We start from the raw sequence: 16068 nt of genomic DNA, 5'->3' as shown, positions 1-16068 counted from the left end.
CTTTATTTTTTATTCATTTATTTTTATGGCCGGGCCGTGCGGCATGTGGGATTTTATTTCCCTGACCAGGGATCGAACCCACGCCCCCTGCAGTGGAAATTCGGAGTCTTAATCACTGGACCTCCAAGGAAGTCCCCAGGGCTTGCTTTGACATCCATCGAATGGTGGCGGGTGGACACAGGGAGCAGCTGTCTGTGAGCCATCCTGTGTAGAAATGCAGGGTGGAGAGCAGGACAGCTGGAGCGGGAGGGGAAGAGGCGGAGGAGGGAGGGAGGGTGGGCGGGCGAGAGACAGACAGAGAGTTTCCGGAGACAATAGCTCTGGCCATGTCCTAGGGCATGAAAACTGAAAATAGCTCCTAGTGCCCGGAGCCTTGGAGCCGCAGCCTGTGAGCCAGGGTGACTGGCTCTCCTCCCTGGTGTGTGTGTGTGTGGGTAGCTCTGGGTTTCTCAGGCTGGGAATGAGGTGCACGGAGCAGGGACGGAGTAGGGACCCTTCTCTCTGGGACCTCGCGGGCCATCCTTAGCTCACAAAGCTGAGCCACTCCTGGCCCTACGAGTGGGGGGCTTATCCTCCTTGTCCACTGGATCACACCCCCTCACACACAACTTCCCCGTGTGTGCTCCCAGCAGCCAAGAGAATCTGTTTTTAAAAGATTTGGGGTTGGGGGGGTAAATATACAAACAAGAGCAGAATGCATACTTTTTCAGAATGGGAATGGCTCTGTGTAACCCCTCCCCCAGGGTAACCACAGTCCTGACCTCTAACACCCTTGACGAGTCAGCCTTGGTCTGGGCTTGCGGACTCACGGAAGCTACCTCATCCCCTCCTTCAGACCCCGTCTCTCCCTCGGCGTCTTTGTGAGAAGCACCTGGGGAAGTGGCTCTGCTAGGCTGTTCTGCTGCTAGAACTCCACCTGGGCTCCACCAGGCTCCAGCCCCCCGCCCTGTGCGCCTCTCTGACCCTGAGGCACCTCAACTGGTAGGAGCGGCATCACCTTCCCTCCCGGGACTTGTGACACTTAAGGGAGACACCGAAAAGACAAGCGTTTGGCTCCCTGGCTGGCAAAGAGCAGGTGCTCAATTGTCATAAGTGTCCGTATCAGTGAGGCTTCTCCAGACAAACAGAATCCATAGGGTGTGTGTGTGTATATACACACACACACATACATATGTACATGCATACAAAAATATACAGCTGTGTATATATGCAGTATGCATACAGACATATACACATATAGTATATGCAATACACACATACATATATACACACGTATATAAAATGCATCGTTTGTATATATACAGTATGTATACACACATACAATATACGTATACATATACACTATACATACACACATATCAAATGCATAGTTTGTATATATACAGTATGTACACATACATATAACATATGCAATAGACACACCTAGGTACATATATATCATACATATATACACACATACAAAGATATTTAGATGTGTATATATACAGTATACATACATATATAATATGTGCAATACACGTACATACATATAGACACATATATACACCTACATCTAAAAGCATGTAGCATAAAAATATATATGTACTGTACATATAAATTCATCGTATATATACATATATATCATATATATAAGATACATACACATACATATACACAATGTATACACACACATACACACCTATATGTAAATATGCGCATGTACATACACATATAAATACATATGCAAGTGTGTCTATATATAGTATATACATATATACATATAATACCTATGCAACATATACACATACAGGTATACAACATATATACACACCTATATATAAATATACACTGTATACATACATACGTACAGTGTACATATACTGTATATATACACACACCCACATATCAATATATGGGTGTGTGTATATATACAGCATGTTCACATTTATAATATGTATACTATATATATACACATACATACATGTATACAATATATACACACAAATATATAGGCTTGTATGTATACTGTATATAGTACTTACACATATAATACAAACGCACGCACATATAAACATGTGTATACATATATATAATATGTATACACACATATACAAATTAATAGGCTTGTATATATTCAGTATTTTTACATATATAGTTTTGTTTTAAGGCGTTGACTCATGTGGCTGTGAGGCAAGCAAGTCCGGGCAGGACTCTGGGCTGGAGACACAGGGAAGAGCTGATGTCCCAAGGCCATGGGAGGAACAGTTCCCTCTTTCTAGGGAACCTCATTTTTCTCTCCAGTCCTTCAACTGATGGACGAGGCCCACCCACGCCGCGGCATTGACAGTCTCCTTTACGCAAAGTGGACCAATTTCAGTGTTAATCTCTTCTGAAAAATACCTTCCTGGCCACATCTGGAATAATGTTTGTGGTTGCCGGGGCCCCACGCAGTGCGCACATGAGATTAACCATCCCCGTGGCGATGATGACACTTTATTTTCTCCCTTGAACATTGTCCCTACTATTCCAATTAAAATGGCAGTGCCATGAGGGCAGGGCATTTCCTTTTTTGCCAGTACTGAGCGTCCGCGGTCTGGTGCCTAGCATAGGCTAAATACACGGCATTTTTGTGAACAGAAGCCGGGATTCCAGCTGTCATATTTAATGAGGAATTATAGTCTTCTTATTGGGGGGGAGGGGGGGGTGTCACGGTACGTCAAGGGCGGGAGTCGAACCCGCCACCCCAGGCCCCGAGGGGTCTCCTCGGGTCCCCACTTCGGGCCAGTGGGTGTGGCTGGGGGCAGCCGAAGACGTGCGTGCGTGCGTGCGTGCGTGAGAGCGGGCGTGTCCACAGGGTGGGCCGCGCGCGCCGCGAGTGGTTCGGCCCGGTCCCCGGCTCATTGTGCTCGCCTCACGCAGGCCTGAGTTCGCAACAGCGCTGGAGGCCCGGGGCCTGTGACCACAAAGAGGGAGCCGGGGGCCGGACGGGAGCGTGGCGGCGGCGGCTGAGGCCCAGGCCAGGCCCCCTCCCCTCACCGCCCGCCTGCCTGTTTGCCCCGCCCCCGCCGGCGGCGCCGCGCCCCTCCCCCAACCGCTAGACTAGCACGGTGCGGGGGCGGCGCGCGAAGACATGGGGGAGAAGCTGGAGCTGAGGCTGGAATCGCTCGTGGGGGCCGAGCCCGCCGTCTGCCCGTGGCCGCTGCCGGTCTACGTAAGTGCCACCCGTCCCCTCCTCCCGGACCCCCGCCTCTCTTCCCCCACGGCGCGCGCTGAGCCCACCGAGAAACGGAGCGACTCGAGTCGCCAGACCTCCTTTGGAGCCCCCCTTCCGGCCCCGCCGTGGTTCTCCGCGGCCGTTTCCAGCCCCCGCGCGCAGGGTGGGCAGAGGGGAGCCGGCGCCGGCCGGGGGCGCAGACTCGGCCGCGGGGACCCCGCGCTTCTGAGGGGCGCCCGAGCCGGTCTGCGGTTGGCTCTGCAGGGCTGGGGACCCCGTTCTCCCCGGGCCTGGACTGCCGGCGGGCTTGCCCTTCTGTACTTTAGGATTTGACATGTAGGGTTTCTTTTGCCTGGTAGTTTATTCTTAGCGCTGTCAACGTGCTTAGGTTTTTTTTATTTTATTTTTGAGGGCACCCTTTCCTCCCTCTCTCCAGTTTTTTGTGTTTCTGTTTTGTTTTGTTTTAGTTAGGCATTTTGTCCCTCTGATCTTGAGTGGGTGGGCTGGCAGGACACTTGGAGAGGAGGCGTGCTGTCCCCTGATCTCGAGTGGCCTTTGGAAAATGACACGCCAAAGGGAAATTTACACACAAGTCCGGTGATTCCAGAAATGCAGGGTGTCCGGCCAGGTGGGCGTCCGGCCTCTCGTCCCCTGTGGCGGCGTGGTGCGCGTGTACCTTGTCTCAGGGTTTACGCTTGGGCCCCGCAGCCCACCTTCCGGAGGGAAAGCGCAGTGGGCGCCTTGGGCCGGCGCCTTTGGGGCGCCCTTTCGTGCGCTCAGCTTGCGGGGGACCGGCCTCCAGGCGACCCGGCGGGGAAGCCCGCGCGACCCGCGCGTGTGTGTCAGTTTTGTGGAAAGTGTGTCGCGGCCGGGGTCGGGACGCTGGGACCGCCTGGAGCCGACGTTGACTCCGAGCCCAGGTTCTCCGCAGTTATCTGAGGTCCGAGGGTTTCCAGCCCTCCACTGCGCACTGGCGCTTTCTATTTTTGCCCTTCCTGTGCCTGGAGGCGCGGCTGAGCCTGGGCTCTGGCTTTTCCGGTTGGGTAACTCCAGGCGGCCCGGGTGGGCGGCCTGAGCAGCAGTGGGCCGGGCGGGGAGACATGCCAGGGGAGGGAAACTGAAAGTGGGGAGAACCTTAAGAACTCCAGCTGATCCACTTGCCTCACCTCCCCGCCCCTCTTACTGCATTTGTCATGCAGGGGATGGCTGGCCGGCACATTTTTCAAACTGTAATAATTTGTGTCTCCTTAGTAGCCGTGAAGCATAGTTCACTTGTAGTGCACAGTTGTAGGAGTTTTGATCGCCATCAGGCGGCAGAGCAATCCTGTCATGCCATTTGCTGCCCTTTGGCGCCAGGGTGCCTCTAGCCTCTTGGCCACTAATCTCCTCTCCGTCCCTAAGGTTTTGGCTTTTCCAGAAAGTCAGATAAACGGAACAACAGCATGTAGCTTTTTGATTCTGGCTGCTTTGGCTCAGCAAAAGCTATGCGATATTCCTCCCGGGTTTGCTTTTTTGTTGTTGTTGTTTTAACTCTTTATTTAGTTAGTTATTTACTTGGCTGTGCTGGGTCTTAGTTGCGGCACATGGGATCTTTATTACCGTGTGCAGTATGTTTTAGTTGCGGCGTGGGGGATCTAGTTCCCTGAGCAGGGATGGACCCCTGGCCCCCTGCATTGGGAGTGTGGAGTCTTAGCCACTGGACCACCAGGGAAGTCCGTCATCCCTGTTGTTGCGGGTATGAGAAGCCACTCCTTTTTCTTGCTGTGTTGTATTCCATTTTCCGTTTGTCCATTCGCCTGCGGGTGGCAGGACTTGTGGGATGTTTCCAGTTTTGAGGGGATCATGAATAAAGCTGCTGTAAACATCCCAGGGCAGGTTTCCATGTGAACTTGGGTTTTTACCTCACTTGAGAAAATACTCAGGAGTGGGACTGGGGTCTGTGCTAAGTGTATGTTTAACAACTCTTCTGCATCTTAGAAATTGGTATTTTTGAATATTGGAAGAGTTTAGAAATCCACTGTGACCCAGCACCCAGGCACTTGAAACGAAGTTGAACGTTCATCTGGAGATGGTCACGTTGTCCCCGTCACTGTCTTTTATTCGAGGCAGAGCGAGGCCACAGATGTGTAACCCTTGTAAGGAAGGCCTCGTGTGTCCAGGTCCTGGCAGGACCTGGCTTTCTGGTGGTGGGCAGTTCTGAAGTGGAGAGCGTCTTTCCCTTGCTGGCCAGACCTCGCTTGGCAGGGTGCGGGGTGTGCTGCCTGCCTGGCCGGGCGCTCTTTCTGCCGGTCAGCAGCCGTTCCTGGTGTGTCTGTCCTACTACCAGGCAGGCGGTCAGGGGCCCTAGTGACGTGCTCAGCGAGCCGCAGCCTTCCTAAAGCTTTGCGGGTAATGTCTGCTACCCTCCCATTTCCCTGCTGAGGAATTTTGCTTTCTCATGGGAAGTGAGGGGGCCAGTACTTCATAAGAGTTCCTATTATGTGATGACTCGATGCTGAATACATTAAGAAAATGGGCTCCTTCCAGAAGCTTAACTTCTCAGAAGGTCAGATTTCGCATGTGACTGCACGTTTGAAACGAGTGAGCTTGTTTGTTCATGGATTCATTCATTCTGCAGGCACCTCCTGGATATGTACAGTGAGTGTTCCAGGGGGCGCGGAGGACAGTAGACAGTATTCTTTTTTTTTTTTGATTTTTGAATTTTATTTTATTTTTTTATACAGCATGTTCTTATTAGTCATCAATTTTATACACATCAGTGTATACACGTCAATCCGAGTCGCCCAGTTCAGCACACCACCATCCCCACCCCCCTGCGGCTTTCCTCCCTTGGTGTCCATACGTTTGTTCTCTACATCTGTGTCTCAGCTTCTGCCCTGCAAACTGGTTCATCTGTTTGAGACAGCTGAGACAGCTTTGTACTTCCCGCTTCCAGGGGCTCTCGTGTGGGCGCTGCGAAGCGGGGTTTTAGATGGTGCAAGGTGGAAGGTGGGCACTAGAACAGGTGCCCAGTGCCCGGGTGTGCGTGCGCTAGATGGGGCGTGCGGCCTCGGACTCCTGCCGGCTCGGTGACCCCGGCCGAGTGCTCTAAGGCTTCTAGGTCTCAGTGTTCTCATCTGTAGCATGGGCTGAACAGGACTCACTCTCTCTGGAGGTTACAAGGTCTCACTGTGTTAATGCTTGTAGACCCTACAATGTAGGACTTAGGACAGTTTGGAGCATCGTTAATTGTTCCACAGATATTACCTGGTCTGTTGAACGACTTTGCCTGGTACACGCCAAAGCGATTAGGAAATTGGTATATCCCAGCTTCATTTCCTTTCCATTAAAACAGGGCTCAGGAAAAAAAATTCTGTTTTTCAGTAGTCGTATCATATAGTGGAAAGGGCACTGGTGTGAAGGCAGCTTAGGATTTGAATTCCAGGGCTTATGCTGTCTGTGGCCTGGGCAGGTTACTTTTGAACTGCAATCCCCACGCTTGTAAAATGACATTAAAAACCACTCTTTCTGTGGGTTCTTAGAATTAATTAAGCAGGTTATGTGTGTCAAGTAGCCTGGCACTTGAATGAGTTGTCAGAACCAAGGGCTGCTGGAGACGATGCTTCCGCCCTAGGTAATCTCCCCTTCTACTGGGCGGCAGGTAGACACAAGCACAGTAGTCAGTGCTCTGGAAGAAGTGAGTTCTGGTGCTACAGAGCACAGAATCTTTTTTTAAATTTAATTATTATTTTATATTGGAGGTTAGTTGATGTACAATGTTGTGTTAGTTTCAGGTGTACAGCAAAGTGGTTTAGTTATCCATATATCCATTCCTTTTCAGATTCTTATCCCGTACAGTTTGTTCCAGGCTATGGAGTAGACTTCCCTGTGCTATGCGGTAGGTCCTTGTTGATTATCTGTTTTATACAGAGTCGTGTGTCTGTGTTAATCCCAAACTCCTAATGTATCCCTCCCCCCCCCACCTTTCCCCTTTGCAGAGCACAGAATCTTGGAAGGGAAAGTTCAGGGTAGGCTTCTTGGAGGAGGTGCCATCCTTTCTAAGGATATGTAGAAGCTCCTGGCGTGGCAGGAGGGAGCAGTGTGTGTCAAAGTTTGAGAAATATAAGAAAATATGGCAAAACTAAGGTATAGGACTAGAACTCAGGGTTTGGGAAAGAAATGAGAGTTGATACTGGAAACCTAGTGGGGCCCAACAGAACGGGGCCTTGTTTGTCCTGTCAGAAGTTTAGATGTTTATCCTGAAGGCTGTGGGAAACCCTAAAGAACGGTGAGATGGACTTCTGGTTTAGAGACTCACTTGGACCTCCATGTGCAAGGCACTTGATTGGGTGCAGGGTGAATTGTAATCTAAGGTTTCCACTTAAGTTATAAAAGGTTGGACTGGATTTTGGAGATCTGAGAGAGAATGGGTGGGGCCTGGTGACCAGTTAGAAAAGGGAGGGCAGCAAGCGTGGGTGACAGTTTACAGCTGCATCTTTTTGAGAGATATAGAGCACAGTAGGAAGGTATTGGGGGTTGGGAGAGGATCTCACTTCATCTTCAGTGCTTTAGAGGGGCCTGGTAGACAGGTCTGGGCCCAAGGTTCAGATCTGGGCTTTTGGGGAGGAGAGGTGTTTGAAGGCATGGGAGAGACTTAGGTTACCCACAAGAAGATCCAAAGAATCATAGGTCTGAGGGCTTTTTAAGTGGGTATACTGAGGAAGTTTATAAGCTGAAAGAAAGCAGCCAGCAGAGAAAGGGTGTGAAGATCTAGGAGAGGAAATGATTGTTCATTTGTTTTCAAAAAGCTGAATACTTATCGTGTGCCTGGCCCTTTTCTAGGATCTGGGGTTCTCACCATGTGTTACCTCTTCTGCAAGGACAGTTCAACTCATTCCCTGGTGAAGAGAAGTCAGATTATTCTTTGCATCCCATTCAGGTGTAGGAACTGTTCTGTACCTCTGAAGGGACTTTACTTAACGAGAGTAATAAGTTAGAAATCAAAAGAAATTAGAGCTGGAAGGGACCTTAAAAGCCACTGTACTTAATTTTGCCTAATATTTTACATTGATTGTAAGAAAAATGCAGAGCCCATTCTCTTCAGAATTCCTTCACTGAACTTTCTTTATGACTTTCATCCAGTGGGTCTAGCTTGTAAATTTTGGCCTCCTCCTAAATTTGCTTCTTCATCCACATTACATTTTGCCCCGACTATGGTAGAAACTCCTGGGTGGTTTCGCGGCCCCTGGTCTCAGTTCCTCTAAGTTCATCTGCCTACCCGGGTTGAGTGATCTTCTAACATGACAAGATATGCCTAAAATAATGCTGCTAATGGCTTGCCCACACAGAGTCAGTGCATACTAGCCGCCCAGCGTGTGCTCTGCACAGAGGCCTGTAGTCTGAACTGTGCTTTGCCAAGCCTCCTGGGGCTCTTTGCCCTGAGGAAGGGGAGCTTTTTGTGATCACTCTCTTTATCTAATTGGTTCTTCAGCTGCGGGGCGCCTTTTTCTCATCAGCGGAGGCACCCTTACTCAGCCAGTGGTAGCCCCAGGGCCTCATCACTTGTGGGATACAAGCCATGCTCTCTCCCAGGCTTGCTTGGGCCAACATCTCTATTTTTATTTCTGTCTCTTCTCACACTTGGACCGCTGGTCTTTAGTCATCCCCACCTGCAGTATTTACAGTGCCCAGCAGGTGTCAGGCTTGAGTGTATTTGCACAGGTGCTCCCTGTGCAGTTAATGCACCTCCTACTCCAACTCTGCATAGCCTCATCTTTCTAGACTGTACTCCAGGGTTATCATGAAGCCGTCACTTAGATATAACTTTTGGCCTCCATAGGCACTTCTGTGCTTTATGTCATGTGATTGAAATTTTGACTTTATAGATCTTCCTCCTTAATGAGGCTTTAAGGACAGGAGTCATTTCTAATCCTTAGCACAGAGCAGATGCTTTTTAAAGGTGATAAAATGTATGGTTTAAATGACTCATTTTACAATAATTTTGCTTTAGCTTCTGTTAGAAATAAAGTTTCCAGATGTTGTGTTCCTGCAATAAGAAATAAAGATGTGACCTTCCAGTTGTGTAAAGCTCATCAATGCTGTGTAAGTGCGTCAGGTGCGCTAAGGAACGTGGAGCCAAGTGGTCTAGTTGTGAGAGAGACTTAACTATGTTAACAAAGGTAAGCCTCCATTGTGTCCTGCCAACATTTGACAGTTGCTTTTGGGCAAACTAAATTTATAAAATTTTAAACTGTTCCTCCCCTTTAAAGGGATTGAATATTTGGCCACTTTGGTGCACCTGTGTCTTGTGAATTGTCCAATTGGAGATGGAGGTTTAGAAAGTGAATTTTAGTCTTGTTTAAGTCTCTTCCCATCAGACTGGTCTCGTGATTTCCTACACACCATGTTACTTCCTGTCTACCTTTCCTTGGTGTTGTTCATGCCTGGATTGTCTCCTGTACCTGCTCAAACCTTGGTCCATTCTCATTTGTACCATGGAAGTTTGTCATGCCGGATACTGTCAGAACTAATTTTACTTAAGTTTGTGTTAAGGTGCAAAGCACACGTTTTGTATATTATCTGTTTTTTGTGTTTGTTTATATTTTTATGGTTTCTCTTCAAGAAATATTATGAGTAGGGAAATAACAAGATGTAAAGAGAAAAAAGTCTTCATTCTCTTTTAAGTTGTTAGAACATCTACCTGCAATCATAATGCACTGTGGTATGTGTTAAAATAGGAAATCTGTGTCATGTCCCGTAGGAGCAGGAAAGTCAGTGGTGTTAGTGGGGGTGTGTCATGGAAGTAATCACAAAGCAGGTGACTGCTGGTTGGGGTCCTGAAACATTAGTGTGTGTTCCCTGTGTCCAGTAGTGGTCTGGAGGGGTCAGGAAGCGTGTCTTTCAATTTGAGGGAACAGAGGGTTTGAGGTCCTCTCTGTTCTATTGCTCTAGTATAGTGTACTGCATAGCAGCTCATAAAATACTGGGTTTATAGTTGATATTTAAATCGCTGATTGATCATCAAGATTGGGATGATGTATCATTGGAAATGAAAATAGGAAGAGTCTTATGCTTTTTAGGTTTTTCCTTTTTTTCTGATGTCTCAGAAGGCTCTTTGACGGGGGACTTTTTATTCTCCCATACAATTCCATGAATACTTATACCCTGGCACTTATTTTAATGGCATTTTCAATTTATAAATGTCTCTGAAACACATACTGTAAACTATTTGAGGGTAATGACCATGGCCATTGATGGCACATCTTAAATGTGCATCGTGTTAATGTTTGAGTGTCAAGTGGTCTACCATCAGTGCTTCCTTCTTTCACCCAGTTTTCTTCCTCATTTCTTTCTCCAAATTTGTCTCATTTTTCTACTCTCCCTTTTGCTTCTCTATTCTTGCTTTCTCTTTCCCATTGCATGTGTCATTCTTCTTCTTCTTCTTCTCCTTCTGACTTCATTATTACGGCCAACCAAAACCTTTTCTAGGATTGTCTCTGTCTTCCTTTCCTCTTCTTTGCCATCCACAAACTCTTACAGAATATTCTTGCTTGACTCCGTTACTTCCTAGCAAACCCATGTACTTCCTGGTCACTTTAGAACATTGAAAAGTGTTGGAATTTTTAAAAATAGGTAATTATAATCAGTCTTCTTTCACCTCTGGCATAAGACTCTTCTTCCTTAATCTGACCATTCTTAAATCTAGAAGTACTCCAGCTCATTGGTCTCCCTTACCCCCATGTTTAGGCCAAAGAACTTGTGAAACCTTAGCCCTGTTTAATACTTGAATTTATCAAAACATAAGAGGGCTAATTCTGCCTAAGGGCACCAAAGAAGAATAAAGACGCCACAAATAAACGTTTAGTCCAGATTTATAGTGGACTCTTAAGTGCCTAGTTGAGTGCTAACCGTTAACTCACTTGAACAACAGGGAGGTCATGACACAAACTAACATGTTAATTGTATAGACACTTCACTTCACCATTCCTCAATGTAGCTGATAAACTGCATCCAGTTAGCTTAAATAACATGAATGATGAATTTCCCTGTGTATATAAATGGGGAGTTTCTAAAGTTTTCGTTTTCCCTTTGTACAACTACTGACTGCCACCTCGCTTGGTCAGTGCAATAGAAAATGATGACTAAGAAACACATTGTCTCAGTATCAGTGGACATTATGTCCTAGTAGTGTATAAAAATCTCAAAATTCTTAATCTAAAAGGTAGTTCTGCCAATCTTATATCCTTTTCCTTTGTTAATATAAATATCCAATCTATGAAGGTCTCAGTTTCCTTACTTAGAATATGAGGTGGATAGATTTGCTGATATCTAGAGACCTTTCCAATTTTAATATTCCCTAGTTATAAGGGCTGAGCCAAATACAATGGCTCCCTTAATCATTAACCTTGCTCATGATGAAAGTTATCAGCAAGTTCTACTTATAAGAGATCAAACATTCATATAGATGTATATTGTAGCACATTGACTTTTACAGAACTCAAAGTAACACAACATAGTTACATTCATAGACTTAAGGTCACTGTGGTATACTTTACAATTTTTCTTTTCCCTAGTAAGGAAATGTAGATCCCTAGGAAGGGATTTCTTTCTCTGCCTTTCAGTAATGTAAGCCTTTTATTATCTCTTGGATCCTAAAAATGGGTAGGGTTTTGGCAGATGGAGCTTAGGACAGACATTCCAGGTAACAGGGACAACACGAGAAAGGGCAGAAGGAAGAATGGATTTTCAGAAAGACTTGATATCTTACATGATGAGAGCAGCGTTTCACAATCTCTGTCCTGCAGAACACTGGTTTTAGATGATGTTAATGTAGTTACAAGACAGAAGCATTTGAGAAGAGCTGTACTCTACATCCCGACATGAAATTCAAGTTTCACTTTGTTACATTACATACTCTGAAAAGTTTTGGAGGAAGGAATTGATTTATTTCTGTTTAATTCAGTCTTACTCACAGTTACTTGACAAACCTATATTCAGCTGATGGGACTGTATTTTGTGAAAGGCCAATCGGAGAAATGGTGAGATGGAGCTTAGGATATTTCTCTGTTGGGACAGGCATGTGATTATTTTTCTTATAATTCTTTACTGTTTGTCGTAACAATTGTTACTTTGCAGGAGTCAGGTTTTGTTTTTTTTTTTACATCTTTATTGGAGTTTAATTGCTTTACAGTGTTGTGTTAGTTTCTGCTGTATAACAAAGTGAATCAGCTATATGCATACATATATCCCCAGGATTCAGTTTTAAGCCCTCTGTTTTTACCTGAGTTATTGGGACTCTTAGAAAGCTCAACAGTCCTGGAGTCTTCATCTCTGATGTAGTTTCCAGAGGCTCCTGGCACTTACCACTATTTTCTCTTGATTCTTTTCCTCCGGCTTCAGACTTCTTACGATTATGAGCTGATGGTTTTCTCAGCCTCTAGTGTCAAAACCAGCTACCTCACTCATCTTCATTGTCTCAGTTACAAGGTGTAATATTTCCCATGTTTATATGTGTCAAAATATACGTCAGGGATTGATACATAGCATATGCATAATAAAAATTGTATTTCTTTTTTTTCTTTGTTCAGAGGTATCCAAACACTGGCCAAGTTCTTAAATTGAAAGTAGAGTGATCTAACTTATTCAGCTCATCCAACCATCAATGTTGAATATTTGTCTTTTTTCTTACACATGTTTCTTGTATTCCAATTGTGACATTCTAGAGCACAGTGAGTACATTTATAACTTATTACTGCATTACTACCTTGGCTATTCCTTGACCAAAATTTACTTCACACAACTGACAGCCTAATTAACCTACTAGATTTTTTTTTAATGTACGCATACATTAAAAAAAATCTAGTAGGTTAACTTTATTGCTAATAACTGAATTTTTACATCTCTATGCACCCATGTATGCAACACCAGATCAAGATATTATAAAATATTTCTAACACCCTACACGGTTCTCTGTTACTTCTTTGTGTTCCATACTCTCCCAGGGCAACACCTAAGCTGACCTCTATCACCATATATGACATACATGGAAAGACACAGTGTGTATTCTTTGGTATCTGGCCTCTGGGTACATATCATTCTATCAGTAGTTTATTGTTTTATTGTGTTTTCCTGATTTTTTAAACCTAGACATTCATACAGTGTCAAAGTACCACTGAGTTCTTCATATTATTATGCTGACCTCCATCTTCAGGGGCTTTCCACAGTCTTCCATGTGTCTTTCCACCTCCTTTCTCTTCCGTCTAATTATGTTTCATTTAACCAACCTCAGCCAGCCTTCCCCCATATTCCCCAACACGTAGCACTCCTGTGTTCAGCCAGTTTTGTCCCCTATTCCATAAGCCCTTTGTGCCATTCCTGACACTGTGCCTGTTCCCTGCCCGGAAGGCCTGTTCCCTACCCTCTATATACTTGTTCAAGACTCAGTTTAAATGCTACCTGTTCTGAGAAGTCTTCTCAGAAGAAGCCAGTACTTTTTGGAATCCTTCTTTAATGAAATCCCATAGCAAGTGTAATCTGTCCTCCCTGATCTGGTATTTAATTATCCATTGTTCCTATCATACAGTGTTTGTTTTCCTTGTGTGCTGTTACTATTTATTGAAGCAGATTACAGTGACTTGAACCAGGAACTGGGTCATTTTCCTCTTCATTTTAGCGCAAGTTTCTGTGATATGAAGTTAAACTCTTTTTCCCTCACTTCCCATTCACCCTCAGCAGTTGTTAAACATGAAGTACAAGTGAAACTTATTGGTTAACAGGTTTTTGTGGTCCTTGTTTCTGGTCCCTAGGTCTAAGCTGCACTTCTGTAGTGCTAATTTGACTGATTTCTTATTGTCACATAACTCAGGAATTAACTAAATCATTACAAATTTAGCTCCATATAAGATAGTATAAGAAAAAGCCAGTGGATATCAAAAGTTTTGGCCTGGAGGAGAGTGTTGTATGAGTCCTAGTTTGGTGGGACTCACACTTAATGATTGAGCCTTCCAATATTCCACTGTAAGTAAGAAAGAGGTATGCAAATATATGGTTAATATTTAACAGTGTTGATAGAAAAGAGAAGAGAGAAAGGGACAACAGATACTTTGAGGGCCTTTTGGAATTCATGAACAATTATGATTGGATGGGGAAAAAGAAGAACCGAGGGCTAACCTCCCGCAAGTGAGGTCAGGAAAGAGAGAAGGGCTCATCTGGTATGCAGGTAGAGAGGTTTGACCTACAGAATCTTAGAAAACCTCAACAATCTGAGCAGCGTTGGCAAGAGGCAAACTAAAGGGCTCACAAAAGTCTGCAAAAGTCTCACACAAAGAACTCTGGCATGGTGTTCATCATCTAGCTAATCCTAACATGCAGACATTTATGAGAGTAAAGTCAGGTCTTTACCAGAGTGGGTTTCTTATTTGGGCAACTGGGTCAAATGAAGAAAGGCAGGTGTAGGCTGCCAGAGTAATAAGTAAGGAGAGGAAAAACAAACAGAACGAGACATATCATTCATCAGTGATTTCCCCCCAGTATTCTTAGCCTCCACCTTATCTCCATCTTACTGCTAACACAGGAACTGGACCAAGCAGTGAGGTAAAAGGTCTCTACAGAACCTGAGGTAATATAGAAAATAAAACGTAAAATTGTACATTTTCTTCCTGGGGGTAGTTGAGACGACAGTTCAGTAATCGCATAAGGTCAGGCGACGTCTACAGGAATTGTAGCGAAGCTGGACAAAGCAAGGAAACATCTGTTCGCTGGCATCTGAACGTCAGGGAGACACCAAGACGTGTGGGCCAAGTTGTGGAGAGAAGGGAAACACAGACGCAAGCTTGACATTTGGTGCAGCTTTTCTCCTCTGGGCATTTGCTGATTCAAATCTTACAGCCTAGGAACTGAAAAGCCAAGGAGTTCAAAAGACTCTAACCACAGAAGCCAAAGGGCAACAGCTCAAGCTAAAGGCAACAACTAATGGAATGACAAGCTAAGTGTATCTTTAGTCTCACAGGGCTGTGGGAACCATCACATTTAAAGCGTAACAAATACAAGGGTAGTTGGGAATAGGGAGAATCCAAACTTTCACATTGTAATCCCAAAGGGCAACACCCGTAGGGAAGGACAAGACAGAAATAGACCAACCTTCACACAGACTGAAAAATGGCTTTGAATGAGCTCAAACTGAGAATGGACTAAGGTTACCAGTCCCTATAGTAACTGTCTGCCATGGGCCAAAGTAAATCTTTTCAAGAGAAAGATAACAACATCCAGAATGTGGAGGTATCTTTATACTTTCCTAAAATAAGTTAAGCCCAATTTTAGTATAAAAAATAATTGGACATAACCAGGAAAAAGACTAAATGATCAAAAGTTCAAAAAAAGAAGAAAGAGAGAAAAAAGACAACATAAATAGACACAGGAGGACAAGAGTTAGCAGGCCTTGGTTAAAAAAAAACAACAAAACTACTATGGTTAAACAAAGAAAATAGACACATGGCAAATAAGCATATGAAAAGATGCTACACATTCCATGTCATCAATGAATTTTGAATTAGAACAATAATGAGATACCACTACACACCTATTTAAATGGCTAAAATCCCAAAACTGAAATACTGAAGTTGGTGATGATGCAGAACAATTGGAATTCTCATTTGTGGCTAGCGGGATACTTAGCAGTTTCTTACAAAATAAACGTACTTTTACCATACAGTGACCTAGTAATCCTGCTCTTTGGTATTTACCCATAGGAACGGAAAAGTTCTGAAAAGTTATGAAAGTAAGAGCCTTTACAGTGAGAAAATTCTATGATTCTATGGTTTTTCAACTCATTAATTTGTGTAGTTCATCCATTTTACTCATTGTATACACTTAAGTATATTGTTCCTTGAAATGGCCAT

General features: G+C 44.8%; 1 long non-coding RNA gene across 10 annotated transcripts in view; it reads left to right on the top strand.

The window, feature by feature from the left end:
* The first annotated feature begins 2811 nt into the window (after nt 1–2811).
* LOC308611536 overlaps nt 2812–16068 on the top strand; it is a 185325-nt gene continuing 172068 nt past the window's right edge. For 4 of the 10 annotated variants that reach the window (XR_014014951.1, XR_014014953.1, XR_014014955.1 and 1 more), the window contains exon 1: nt 2863–3190. This is a non-coding gene — a long non-coding RNA (uncharacterized lncRNA). Of the gene's footprint in view, nt 3191–16068 lie in introns of all 10 variants that reach the window. The other 6 variants (XR_014014948.1, XR_014014949.1, XR_014014952.1 and 3 more) reach the window with 4 other exon arrangements.

The sequence above is a fragment of the Mesoplodon bidens genome (genome assembly GCF_964165515.1).
Source record: "Mesoplodon bidens genome assembly, contig: HAP1_SCAFFOLD_231, whole genome shotgun sequence".
Classification (NCBI taxonomy): Eukaryota; Metazoa; Chordata; class Mammalia; order Artiodactyla; family Ziphiidae; genus Mesoplodon; species Mesoplodon bidens.
This window is presented reverse-complemented; position numbering and strand designations above follow the sequence as displayed.